The sequence below is a fragment of the Callionymus lyra genome, chromosome 12, assembly GCF_982586985.1.
Source record: "Callionymus lyra chromosome 12, fCalLyr1.hap1.1, whole genome shotgun sequence".
Lineage (NCBI taxonomy): Eukaryota > Metazoa > Chordata > Actinopteri > Syngnathiformes > Callionymidae > Callionymus > Callionymus lyra.
Genome location: NC_141829.1, coordinates 14,535,680 through 14,551,160, shown reverse-complemented (window position 1 = coordinate 14,551,160; position 15,481 = coordinate 14,535,680).

Here is a 15,481-nt window from a genome sequence, read left to right as displayed (position 1 = left end):
TGTCGCAGTATTTACCCTGAGTACTTAGCCTGGCAGCATCGGCTAAAAACAAGCTCAAAATACTATTTAAAACATATTTTTTCCGGAACAAATATAAGAGGGATGTTTTAGACGAGCAGTACGGAGGTATTTAGATGTTTTTAAGTGTCTTTTTGGATGAAGAGGAAGACGGAGACAACTGAGCTCCAGTTCTACATTAAAATGAACAAACACTTTTGCCTATAACTCCTAAAAGAAACAGATTACTCTAACAATAATCCCAACCCTTAGTTAACATGAGAGTGAGTACAAAATAAGTGAAATCTATCACTTTAACATAGAGGAGGAAGGAGTTTAACTAACTTGTGTTGGACTTCATTCTCTGGACAATCTTCATGTTCTTTTTTAAAACACTTGTTATGTCGATCAACTTGTGTTTTGTCGAAAAAGGAAATCCATTTTATTTCCATCACCTCTGCATCCGTCTGCGCGGTGAATGACGAGCTCTCTTCTGTATGACTTCACCCGTCCAGCGTTGGCTGAGCTCCAGGCCGTCATACAAGCTGTCAGATGACATCCGTCCAGGAAAGCGCATATATTGTCATGTCACATGTAAGAACATGCCCCTCACCAGCGTGTTGTCGTGTGTTACCGTCGTCGATATGCAGAGATCCGAGGTGGTGACAACATTTCATCTGGCGCTCATCCCCTCCGTGGCCCCCAGTGCATCACATCTGCCGCGCAAAAAATAACCTGACATGAGACGCACCCAGGGAGCTATTTTTAGCCGAAACCTTTTGGAAAACCAATTTGGCTCGCCAATAATATTCTCAACTAGCCGGACAAGTCAAGCTGACGTCAAGTGCGGAGCCCACCCTGGGTACCGCTGTCTTGTTTTTTTTTGGGGGGGAGGCTCTAATGTGAGGTGCATGGTGACACGTAGGGGGGTAACAGCAGCACTTTCTCTGGCGTCACGGTCGTTCGCTCGGCTGGGGACCCGCACAGCTTCCCACCAGCGTCAATAGAGGGCTCGATTCTAACCTTTCCTGGCAAGCTCTCCGAATATTTTCGTTGCCAAGAGTAACACCTGCTCTGCCCTGTTGTCATGTGGGTAACATTGTTGTGTTTTTTGTCATTGTTTTGACCAAAAATCAATGGATGAATATTTAGGAATTATGGCACGTAAAGATTCGAGTTTTGCTAACCAATAGAGAAAGAAAAAATAATTCATAGGACTTCTGTTGAATGGTTTATTACTGTCTAAAAGGTGTGAAAATGCTGGTAGTCATATTAGCCAGTGACTGTCAATACAATCATCTCCAGAGCTTGGATTGAATCCCCAACTTGGAAGCCACAAACATTCTACCGTCTCATCTATGACACATTTCTGTTTAATTTTCCTCAATGAGATCATTTATCTGAAATTAGGAAAATTAAACAACAAATATATATTAGGACAGATCTGCGACTCAGCACCCAAACTTGCGTGGCAAAAGTGTGCAGCATCTCCAGGAAGAAACATTTACAGTCGCCCAAAAATAAATACAATTGAATCATGGAACCGCAATTTAACGAATATCGTGGGTTTTTGTTGAACGTTTGGAATTTTTTTTATTCTTTAGGCACTCATTTAAAACTGCACTAAAACATACAAATGTAGTCGAATCATTGCTTTGATCAGCCTTTTCCCCCCCAAGAAAGCCTGTAAACTAATAAAAATGAGTAAAGTAAAGTTCTTAAAAAAACATTTTCTATTAGAGAAACAAGTCCAGGACTCCTGCTGATTCAGCGTTAGCTAGAGATGTATTTTCTCATTTACACGGCTGTCGTGCTCTTTTCATTTTGCTATTTTTATCTGAAGGTTGGTCCGTGGAAATGATGGCTAGATATATAGAAACACATAAAAACAATGTTTATGATCGTAATGATCTAGTTTTTTCCTTTGTCAAAGTTCACAAAAATGGCAGCCACATTGAAAAGGCAAATATAAAATACACTGTGAATTTCTAGCCACTATAAGATTTATTATCTGGTAAAACTAATTTAAACTAACTGCAAAGGCACTATGAATAACTTTGCTTTTTATTAAAATTGAAACTGGTTCACGAATCATCACCATATGATGTTTTTTACTGCTATTTCTTTATTCCAAATGTGAAGTAGTACAAAAAATATGTAATAAATCTCCATTGAGTTGCCTTTTCTCTTTAGGAAAGTTAAATATATTCATGAGTAAGAAATAAAATAACATCAAATTGCCATAATGAATAAATATTCATGAGGAAATCTAGTGAAACACAAAACACAATTCCTGTTTAAGAATGCATACTCGTCATTGTCATCTCCTTTGTTTGTCTTTGTGTGTCCAAAGAAGTGCTAGATAAATGTATATATTTTTTTCTTATAATAATTAAAAGAAGCGTTTATTACAACTACTGTGATTTAGTAGGTCTTTAGGGAAGACAACAGTGTCCCGTTCCCTCGCAACAAAAAATCTTGAGGGAAAAAATATGAATAAAAATACAAAAAAGATAAGAAAAAGTTTTAGTTTTGTCATCAGTGGAGGCCGAGTCTTGGACACCATACAGGTTGTCCTCAACTGTGACTCTGAAGGTGACGCGGAGGATGATATAGTGCTTTGTCTGAAAAAGTTGATGAGATGGACTCAGTCGGACACCGCCACGCTTCCTATCTTCCCCATCTGTTGATGACCACCTTGGACTCGCTTGGGATTCACAGATACCTGTTCAAAGGTTGTTTTTTTTTAGTATTTTGACAAGGACATAAACAAGGTACAAGATCTGTGGTGATAAATCTCTAATAAGAAGCGTGAGGAGAACTTGCTAGCGCTTTCCCGCAGCCCTCCGGCAGTATCAGCCGACATGACACGATGAGCTCGGAAAAATGAGGAGCGAGTCGGAGACGGGGAGGGAGACGAAATCTGCAAAGACCAGCTGCAACTGCTGTGATCATTTGCGACTTCCAGGCCAAGATTAATGACAGTGATGACGTTCTTGCACCTTTTTCACGGCAGCAAGCTGTTCACATTCTAAACACCTTATCAACACATACGTGCGCTCTCAGGCCTGGACTGATGAAGAAGGATTTAACAAAGAAATTAAAACACATTATACATATTTTTGGATTTTCATTCATCAACAGCAGTCAAGAGTGTGTTAAGAACAGAAATATCAATACATTTATACGTTTAGATGCTTTTTCAGGATGACCAGTGAGTTTCTCTGCTACATATTATACATATAATACATGCGTATTCACAAATGTCCTATGTTAGATGTTCATCACAACTGCTGAAGCCCACACCTTGCGGTATTATGTGAAAAAGCTTATGTTCGTAGCGATGAGTTGAGCAGAATCACGTTGGAAATACTTTAAAACTGTTGGAAATATGTTCAAATGTGTATGAAATACATTAAAACTGTTGGAAATACGTTAAAACTTGTTGGAAATACATTAAAATGTGTTGGAAATGTGTTTAAAACATGTTGGAAATGTGTTTTTAAACGTGTTGTAAATACATTCAAACTTGTTTGGAATACATTAAAACGTGTTTGAAATATGGTCAAACTTGTATGAAATACATCAAAACTGTTGGAAATACGTTAAAATGTGATAGAAATACGTTAAAACTGTTGGAAAAACATTAAAACCTGTTGGAAAAATGTTCAAATGTGTTGGAAATGTGTTGGAACGTGTTGGAAGTACATTAAAAAATGTTGTAAATACATTAAATTGTGTTGGAAATTCATGAAAACGTGTTAGAAATGTGTCAAAACATGTTGGAAAACATTTACACTTCCAAAGAATGAAAATAAATAAAGCGGGATGTGATTACAGCTGGCTGGAGGAGGAGTGAAGCCATTATTACGTCATAATGAACTCCGCTCTTGTAACCTCTTGTTCGCCGAGATTTCAGACAGAGGACAACAAAAAGTAATAAGTTCAAAACATGGTCATAATGAGAGACTTAGTGCATCTTGGAGAGGAAGAATTCAACATTTGAATCATGTGAGTGAGTCAGGAGAATTGGGTTTTAACATTAGTTGTACTTTTAATTAAATGAAATATATTGTTCCTCAGTATAGTTATAGTATTAAAGTAATATATTATTTTGTGGACAATCCCGGAAATTCTTTTTTTTAATGGTTATTCTCAAATTTGTCACAGTAGTATAATTATTCTTACAATCCTGAATTATACAGAAAATACAATAAAATGGCAAATATAAATCCAATGTTCTGAGCAAGTTTGTGGTGGAATCAAGTGTCACTCCTCCTCCCTGCAAGTGTGTGTGTGTCAGTGGACAGACAAAGAAAAGCCACCGCCGCACTCCGGTGTCTGCCTAATCACCGTAAACAGAGATAATGGGATGGACACTTGTTTTGTGATCAGCATTGAGAGTGTGTACATGTTACCCTCCTGTCACTGCTACTCTAAAAGCTGCCCACGCGCCACCGCCTTCATCCAGGACTCGCCTCCTTCCCTCCCCGCCATTATAATCACTAATCAATCTCCAAGCCTCAAAGGAAGCAGGAGGTTGTCAGAAGCAAAAGATACACATCAAAGCTCTCCGGCAACAAAACATGTGTGAAGAAGCCGACATCAAAACTCTACAAAATAAGGTTTTCTGGATCAGCGGCGACATCAATGGCGTACGATCATCACACACTGACAATGGAAGGAAAATGACGTCGTAAATGTGTTAAAAAACACAGCAGCTGTCGTGAAAAGTGCGACGATATTTTCAACGCTGCTGGGTGTAAGTTAGAGGTGCCGTGGTCATGTGACGCAGGTGACCTTTCATCTGTAAGAGTCAGCCACGGAGACAACAGCAGGTCTTTTTTTCAAACAGCGGCTCCTGGAGAGCGCCGGGTTCGACGATGATCCTCTGTGACAGATGTGGTGTTTAAGGTGTGGCTCCGCGAGGCTCGCCTGTCATTTCTCGCACACTGTAATATAAGGGCGGCGAGAACGCTTCCTATAGAATATAGACACCAGCATCTTCTCTTCACAAGGCCTACAGCTTCTTTCTGCACCTTGTTTATTATAGATTACATCGATAATACGTTTCATATTGTTGTTTGTCATGTATTGTATTGTTATAATGCTGTTGAATAATTGTGTGATCTTAAACAAATCTCAATTACATTTTAAAAATACTTTATTTACAGGCAATTTTCTCAAAGTTCCTTGATAGAAGAAAATTTGGACAGATGGATGGATGGATGCATGGATGGATGGATGGATGGATGGATGGATGGATGGATGGATGGATGGATGGATGGATGGATGGATGGATGGATGGATGGATGGATGGATGGATGGATGGATGGATGGATGGATGGATGGATGGATGGATGGATGGATGGATGCATAGAAGGATGGATGGATGGATGGATGGATGGATGGATGGATGGATGGACGGATGGATGGATGGATGGATAGACGCATGGATGAATGGATGGATGGATGGATGGATGGATGATGGATGGATGGATGGATGGATGGATGGATGGATGGATGGATGGATGGATGGATGGATGGATGGATGGATGGATGCATAGAAGGATGGATGGATAGATGATGAATGATGGATGGATGGATGGATGGATGGATGGATGGATGGATGGATGGATGGATGGATGGATGGATGGATGGATGGATGGATGGATGGATGGATGGACGGATGGATGGATGGCTTGACGGATGGATGGATGCATAGAAGGATGGATGGATAGATGATGGATGGAGTGATGGATGGATGGATGGATGGATGGATGGATGGATGGAAGGATGGATGATAGATGGATGGATGGATGGATGGATGGATGGATGGAAGGATGGATGATAGATGGATGGATGGATGGATGGATGGAAGGATGGGTGATAGATGGATGGATGGATTGACAGATCACCCTCTTCTTCACCTCCTTTGATCTCAGATTGATGTGATTTGGATGGATGGATGGATGGATGGATGGATAAACTTTATTGATCCCTCTGGAGATCTCGTTTGGGAAATTGTTTTTCCAGCACAAAGCAACACAGATGATAGATTCATAAGAAAGAAGAACACGAACAAAGTGCAATAAAAAGGAAGTGCAAGATGAGACACTCTAAAGTTAAAGAACAGATCAAATACAAATAACAAAAGAAAAAGGATAGAAAGATTAATATTCCTGACCCCAAGTTCAGAATTAAACAGCATTAATAGCACAAGGGGTGAATGAGTACCTGAGTCTATTAGTGTTGCATCATGGGAGGAGCATTCGTTCACTCCATCTGCTTCTCTGCTCACTGATGACAGTGTTCAGAGGATGACTGTCATCATCCATGATGGACTGTAGTTTGTCGAGTGATCTCCTCTCTGCAACTGTATTGGATTAACCCAATTTCTTCTCCTCCTCATGCACACATGCACATTCTGTCCTTCTTATCCAGTTTCTACTTCCATCTCTTCCTATTCCAGTTTTTGGGATATCCTCTACCCTAAACTGCCTTTCACTTATGACATCATGAAAGAAAAGAAAAAAAGCAGCAAGAAAACAAAGCATGTGTTTGCTGATTGGTTGAGCAAAAGAAAATGAAGAGATTTAATTGACTTTGATTACATACAAGATGTTTGGATTCGCTTTCTTTTCTTTGTCGTTCTGTTATATCACCGAGTGACACATCTGTTTAATCTGCGTCACTTATTCCACATTCATCCATGAGGAGCTTCTGGTAGTTATCTAATCAGGGAAATGATTGAACTCTGTTGACAATAGATAAACAAAATAAAGCTTGTGTTGTTTTTTAATAAACCAGAAATCAAATATATTCTTCTTTCAACATTTCTTTAAAATCAACATAATGTTAGTTCTGTGTTGCTAAAAAAAACAATGTTAAAATGCTACAGTAATGTTACTAGTTAACGTGTAATAAACAGGAAAATGTGTGATATTATCTTATGAAATATTCTCAGTATGACGTACTTTGGAACAAATGATTAAATAATAAAAATACTCATAACAAAAAGTAACAGAATATTTTTCTCCTTCCTCCAAAAAACAATATTATATTACACAAGAACAAAACAGATAATTGAAGCAAACAATTGGATTTAAAAAAAAATATTTCTTTAATCTAATACTGTGATATTGTTATTCGTTTTATTTGTATGTTTTATTTCCTTATTGAGTTTGAACTAAATGTTTATTTGTAAGTAGAAACCAGTTGGCAAATTATTATAAAGTGAAATGTCATTTTACATTTTTTGTAATTGCTATTGAACTAAAAATATAAATGAAATGTGATTATTATATTCTATCAGAACAAGAATTAGAAACTTGTATTGCCATAATTGTAAACACAACATTTTCATTTTCTGGTGTCAGTAAAGAATAAAATAATGAAATAAACTATATATTTATCATAGTTTTTTTTTACTAGTCATAAAAGAAACGATCATGAAAGGTTCCACGAACGTATTGGTTCCTTATGACATATGAACTTAATACACAGATCTTGTTATTGCTAAAGCAGTTTCAGTGACTTTAACAAAGCATTTGAAGCATCTTTTTTCTTTTTTTTCAACAATCTCTTTTTACATTTCATTCGGCTTCCTCTTCTGTCATTTCCTTCTCTTCTGCCAAATGACGGATCTGCTCTGCCAAAGCTATCACTTATCTCTGCCGGCCTAGTCCTCACAGTCCCATCATTAACATCATATCTTTCTATTTTGAAGGTCATGAAAAAAATTCATACTGAGATCGAGGAAGACGTGTCTGTCACTGATGACCTCCAAACTCTTTCACACACCAATACCAGATGGACAGAGAGGCACACAAGCAGCGTTACAATTTTTTAATGATCATAAAAGTAAAATAAATAACATTTACACCAAAACTTATATAAAAACAGGTACGGGTACATTTGAAAGTCTGTAGGTTGACGACATCATGAGTCCAAAAAATGGTTTTCTGTCCTTATGTAAGTAAGTAAGTAAGTAATTTTTATTTATATAGCGCTTTTCCAGACCAGGGTCACAAAGCGCTTAAACAATCAAAACAATATTCAATAAAGTATATACTTTACAGGTAAAGATAAAACTGATAACACAACAGGAAATCAAGTAAAAGCCTGAACAAATAGAAATGTCTTAAGATGTTTCTTAAAGGAGTCAGTAGATCCATCAAGCGCAAAGATGTTGCCTGCTTACCAACCCGGGTAGCTGGGATTGCCCCCATTTAAGAAAGAAGTAGTGATAAAATAGTAGTAAGTAATAGTTAAGCGCCTTTCTAGACCAGGTTCACAAAGCGCTTTAACAATCAAAAGCAATAAAATACATACAAATTTAAAAACTGTAAAAGGCCAAGACAACAAGACAAATACAGGAGATCAGGAAAAAGCCTGCACAAATAACTTGAACGAAACATCCTTTGGATGCACTGGGACACATCCTCAGTGATGTATCCTGGATTCATTGGATGTTTCGGGTCTCGCAACATCAGATACCTTCGTCCAGACGATCCAGCCAGGGTGATCAGGTCCCGGCTTGTGTCCCAGTAGCAACCCACGGGTCTGCCCTTTTTATCCACAGCCCACTAGTGGCTTTATCCGCGGCTTCACTTGCGGCTTGAATGGCCCTCTTCTTGGCCACCCCTGTGACTCCCAAGGACAGTCAGTAGATTCTGATCCACAGACCTAAGAGCCCGAGCTGGGGTGTAAGGCTGGATCAGATCACTGATGTAAGGTCTGACCATGAATAGATCTGAAAGTAAGAACCAGAATTTTAAAGTTGATCCTGAAAGAAACTGGAGTTTAAGGATCGGAGAAATGTGAGTTCTTCTACTACAGCGGGTCATTCTCGCTGCAGAGTTTTTTATTAACTGCAGGTGATCATTTTAGAGATTTTTCTCAGTTGAAGGAAACAGTTTTCGTACTAGAGACATGTCTTTGTCAAATACAACACCCAGGTTTCTCAGGCTCAGTTTTAATTGAAGCAAAAGTTTGGCATTTGTTTGCAGGAAGCTACAATTAACTGCTTCATACTATGTTTGTTTTGCTAATTTGTTGGTGGAAAATTCTTCTGTAGTTTTCTCTGGAGCAAACATGTGACACAGAGAGAGGTTCTGTGGCCGCCGAGCACCTACAGACAGAACCAGGCGATAATGGTGCGAGGCCTGAGGGAGGAAGAGCTTCCAGTACCGCGAGAAGCAATTTGAGGAAGCTCAATAAGTCATGACCCTGAAGAGGTTTTATCCTACAGTGCTCGGGTTTGCTTTCATGAGCTGTGACAGAACCAGGAGGCGCACCATTAGACATAAATTCCCAAGGTACATCATCAGATTGGAAATACAGGACGCTGTGCTCTCCTGGAGCAAATCCGATTCTCTACTTTGCGGGGATGGAAAACTGTTAAGTGTGTTTCTCTTGTAAAGTTAGCGTGAGATTTGATAGTTAAAGGAACACAAGTGATGACATAACTATGTCATATATCTTGCATGACCAGGATCTTTTCTTGATATAAAGAAACAAATACGGGAATATCTAATTCAACTATAATAAAATACAAGTTAAGAAGCTCTATATAAATTAAATTGAAGGTATTTTCATTATTATTATTACCTCTGCCAAGGAGGTTTTGGGATGTTCTTTCTTTTTCTGTAACAATGTAACAAAAATGTAATTGTTCACTTGTTTGGCTTCTAAATGCAGCTGCTCACGTGCCTAGCTTCGTAAAAATACTTCAATATTTAATTTGTATTTATTCAAAATATTTTTGTTTGTGAGATCTATTTAATCAAGAGTATATTTTATTCTATGTTTTAATAAAGTTGTGAAATAAGCTCTAAAGTGAGGGTAGGGTCCCTGTTTTTTGTTCTTTTCTGTTCTTTCTTTTTTGTACGTAGACGACTGTAACTACACAAATAAGAATCAGAAACCTTTATTACTCATGTTGTAAACACGACATAGGATTTTTATGTGATGGCATTACATAATTAAGGAATCAAATAAGATAACTAAGCATCATAAATTACTCATTTGAAAAAGTCCATGAAGTACAGATGGTCTTTCTTTTATTTAATTTTTAATTGGAAGATGTGATATGACAAAACAACAGTCAACTAACAGTCAGAAATTCATCATAAAACATGGATTCTTGATAAGATATTTTTGAAAAACTCAACATAAAACGAGCAGGAATGGAAAAGGAGAGAAGAGAAGTGAAAAATATCAAAGTCAGATAAACGTAGAATGTAACAAATGCAGTAGAACTGGAGGAAACAATAAAAATAACTAGAATTTTATTTTTTAATGATGTCTTTTGTCCAGAATATTGTTCTGAGAGATGACTCTGTACTGGTCACCAACTATTGGTAAATCAAGAAACCAATAGTTGACATCAAAACCTCTCTGTGATTATTATGTATGTATTACGCTGCTGAAGCATCAGTATTTCTTGCCAATATTCTGCATGTTTCTATGCTTGTAAGATACCAGTATGCAGGGGTTGAATCCGGCGTCAACATAGGTGCTTCATTACTGGTCAAGAAAGTGAGTGTAGCTGACAGCTGGGTCATAGGTTTGCGCCACACGGGCAGGCGGGAAACTGCTCCTTGGCAGGCAGGTCCGAGCTGTCACTGCTGATGTCTACTGTGGGTCTGAAGAGTCCTCTTCTGATCAGTGTCTCTTTGCTCAGCCAAGAGTGCTGGAGGACGTCTTTACACACTATAGAAATATGACGACTTCCATGATGAGGTCCGCGTGAAGAAGTGTTGTGACGATGGATGAAAAAACACTGATTATTCATATCCTCTGTGAGTCACGGGACACATGATGATGACATCATTAAAGCAGTAATGCATTTGTGGGAGCGAGGAAAACTGTCAGAAACACACAGCAGAAAGTGTGAGGAATAGAATATATATAGTCACTCCATTATAGTATGGAATGAGCTTACTACACCCTTATTAATAGAGTGAATATCGTCCCATTCCAAGGGAGGTTTTAAACTAGATTAGAGATCTGTAGCTAAAATATTAAGCAAGTTACCAGCTTTCAAAAGCCCTTCGACGTTTTTTTGCCTTCTTTTAACCCTTTAGAAGCTTCCGGGTCATTTTTCAGAATCCATCACAATCGTCCAAAAATGAACCTAGCACCGTTTTGAGGCCTTGCAAGCACGTTAAAGAGACAATGAAAAATATTAACAATTAAATTAAAAGGCCTTTGCGTTTTACATTTTTTTTAAGATATATTTTCGCGGTTTTGTATCTTGTAAAAATCCTGTAATGCTGTGTACTTCAGGTGGGAATTTATATGTTTGTTATGTGTCTGCCTAAGCTTCATGTCTCATAGACTCTCACACCACTTGACAAAATCTCAGTGAAGGTTTTAAAAGGGGAGGGAAACTGGATCCAAGAGGGACAAATTAAATTAGGTTTAATATTGTTAAGATGTAAACCATATTAATAGCATACAAACTAAGGGATATTTTAAAAATATCAGCTCCTATCACCGAATATTTCATTTTCAATTAATGTATACAATATTGAAAACACAGCGAGAATTCTAACCCGCTCTAGTAGAAGAACTCACATTTCTCCGATCCTTAAAAGTCTTCACTGGCTTCCAGTTTCTTTTAGGATCAACTTTAAAATTCTGGTTCTTACTTTCAGATCTATTCATGGTCAAGCTCCTCCTTACATCACTGATCTGATCCAGCCTTACACCCCAGCTCGGGCTCTGAGGTCTGTGGATCAGAATCTACTGATGGTTCCACGCACACGGTTCAGGACCAGAGGAGAGAAATCTTTTCAGACTGTTGCTCCTAAGCTTTGGAACGATCTTCCTCTCTCTTTGCGCTTGATGGATCTACTGACTCCTTTAAGAAACATCTTAAGACATTTCTATTTGTTCAGGCTTTTCCTTGATTTTCTGGAACTCCTGTTGTGTTATCAGTTTTATCTTGATCTTTAAAGTTTATACTTTATTGAATATTGTTTTGATTGTTTAAGCGCTTTGTGACCCTGGTCTAGAAAAGCGCTATATAAATAAGAATTACTTACTTACTTACTTACTTACATTGAATAAGGATAATTTGCAGAATTTTAATCTTTCTTCTTTCTTTTTTGGATAATCTGGACAATACCAGGGAAACACAAGGTATTTCAATTAGTTTTGATTGATTAGTTTTGACTTTTCAAATTAATTAAATAAATACAGTATATATAAGATAAATAAGCACTAATATTTTATGTCAACTAATGCTAAAAAAAAGGGGAAAAAGTAGAGAAAAACAACCCATGTTAAAGCCCCAGTTTTGTTATGGACAAAGACTGATGACTGATCAATTCACTTTAGATGCGAGTGCAGTCATAAAATACTTCATGAACTCCGTTAGCTCTGATAATGTGTCTAGGTTGGCTCCTGTAGCTTTGAAAGCAAGCAATAATAAAAAAAGTATTGGAGGAATGTAAAGTACCATCTCACAAGCTGGCAATTCCATTAGAAGTAGCAGCGAACTGCCGCCGTGGTCTCCGTGTTCATAGAAGGCTCCTGTCAGAGGCTGACAAAGACCCTGTGGCGAGAGGGGACCGGCAACCTTTACAACATGTTGATGAAAGGAAGGTGACACAATACAGGTTAGAAATATAGGTTCAAACTGTGGCGTGAAAGGAAAGACGACGTGTGAAGAAAGTGCTGAAGACGTCACTGAGTTTCATTTATCAGTTCAAGGTTTCTATGCTGAGAGATCACACCATTTTCAAGACAAACTATAATGTTGATAAAGGACAAACATTCAGTGTTAAGGGTGTGTATTAGAAAGAATCTGATGATACGATACATATCATGATACAAAAGCAACAATACGATATATTGCGATATATTGTGATACTGCAGAAACAACATATGTTTGTAGTATTGAGTAGTGACTCTTGAAAAGGTCATAATTACTTTCAATTGTTTTGAATCAAAAAAGAACCAAATGCTGCTGGATTTAACTGTATCCTCTCATCCTCAGTCGTCGCCAGGATCTCAAGGGATTTTATTGTCCCTTCGACTGCACGGGATGTAACTATAAGTTAAACTATTAAATTAATTTAAAATAGATAAACGGAAATATTTTATTTAAAACTCATGTTTTGAAATATAAACCTTAGTAAGAATTTTGATGAAAATGAAACATAGTTTGAAAGCCAAACAAAAAATATATATTCTGTGGAAAAATTGTTACAGTGCTTATGAATATCGATACGGTATTGTGAAAATAAATATCGCAATATATCAGTATACAGTATATATATCATTTATATTTTTCTCACACCCCTACTTACATTGTTGTTGAAGTTGATTGTAATGATGACATTTTATGAACTAAATTCAAATGTTCAAACTGTGCAGAAAGCAAATACTTTGACGTGATGTGAAAACTGTCGCTTCCTCTTCCATCAATCCGTCCATCCGTCCGAGCTCTGGTCGTCTGAGACTCTAGACCGTCCCCTCCCAAGAGACTTCCGGTTCAACATGCTCCGTACAAACCCACCGGGGAGGTGTCCAGGGAGGTGTCCAGGAAGGATCCTGACGGGGCGACCCCGCCACCTCAGCTGGCTTCTCTGGACGTGAAAAGCGATTCTATTTTAAGCCTCTTCTGGATGAACCAATTCGTCATCCCTCTGAGGGAAAGTCAAGTTACCATGTGGAGAAATATCAGTTGAGACCACATCAACCTGTTAGACGTCATTGACCTCCTTTATCTGTGATTCAGACCATGTCCCATCCAATAAAAATAGACCTTAATGAAGTTACAAGCACGTGTACAAGCTCAAGTATTTACAGGTCAAAGAGTTATTTAACAAGTATTCATGAGATGACATTTCCCAGGAAGCTTGATATCTCTTAGTCTCATCCATTATTGACAGCTATAAGGCTAATCCAACAGCCTGCTCTGCATCGAGGACATGTGATTTAGGTATAGGGACGGCTAATGGAGCGTTTAGTCGGGCTCCAGGGAATTACGTGGAATGAGTGTACTTTAGAGTGCATGCGGATGGCCCACCGGGTCAACATAAGCTTTCTGACACATGTTCCTGAGCAATGGTTCAGGTGGTAATGAGATTTTAAATAGCGGCTGAAGCGGCAAACTGACCTTCATGAGGGATAAGTACGTATGCTTTTATTGAACATCACTCTAAAACACGGTTTTCTTCAAGTCACGTCATTGTAATTTTTGCTCTTTTATGTCACATATTTTGTCACTTTTGTGTCACTCAGATTGTTTTTGTGTAGAGCCTTCCACCGGCGGCTTCAGAGCCACATGTGGCTCCTTTATCCCCTTTAGAATATGTGAACAAATACTACCCTTTTTACAATTGATTTTATTTTTTAAAAGGGGTTGATTGTTTATGATTTAGTTCCATGGAATTTCAATTAAAACCTGATTTTATTTGTTAGTGTCACGATCCACTTCTGTTTAGTTTTCTTCTGTCAAGGTACTTCCTGCTTCGCCATTTTCTTTTTCTTTGGCAGTTGACGGGCGCAGTTCCTGACAGTGGTTGGCAGAGTCGCACAGCTGCTGGTGATCTTCAATCAGCCCGGACAGATTTAAGGGGCTGATCTCCAGCCAGCAGTTGTCAGCTCGTTTGCCAGTCCCACCTTGTACATTTTTGACTCCACTCAGTTCTACCTGCTTGCTGTTCCATCTTTGTTCCTCAGATGTTGTTGTTCCTGACGTTTCTCTAGTCAGTGTTTTTTTGTTACTCCGCTTTTGGTGAGACTTTTATTCTTTACCCCTCAGTGGATTGTGTGTCTTGCTGCCCAGTCGGAATCTACCCCCTTGTTTTCCTTGGACTATTATTTGAGAGAAAGGACTCTGGAGTTGATTGCCTTTTTTTGGAATATACTGTTTTGGACCTTGTTACCATCCTGTGGACATTCTGGTGTTCTTGTGTTCATTAAATTGTTATTTGTTTTACTTTTCTCCTGTCTGCTGCTTATTGTGGGTCATCTTGTTAAGTATTTCATGTTTGTTTTATTTATTTACTTATTTCTCTGGAGAGTGAAGAGAAAACCTTTCTAATCAGCATTTTTTTGTCAAAGACTAAGACACAAAACATAATTTTATCTTCAATATTTCTTGTTTTGGTATAAAAAGATTGTATGAGAATGCCATGTTTCTAATAAACAACCTTTTGGTGTGGTACGCTCTTAAATGGCTCTTGACAAGGGACTTGTTGTATAAACAAAGCAGGGTGTAATTACCCCTGGCTGGAGGAGGAGTGAAGCGATTATTAAGCCATAATGGACTTCACTCTCGTAACCTCTCGTTCGCTGCGATGACGGGGGCGAACTTTATAACTAATAAGTTCCAAACATGATCAAGATGAGGGACTTACTGCATCTTGGAGAGGAAGACTTCAACATTTGAAACATTTAAGTGAGTCAGGAGAGTTGGTTTTTCACATTAGTTGACCTTTAAAGAAAGAAGAATGTTGATCAG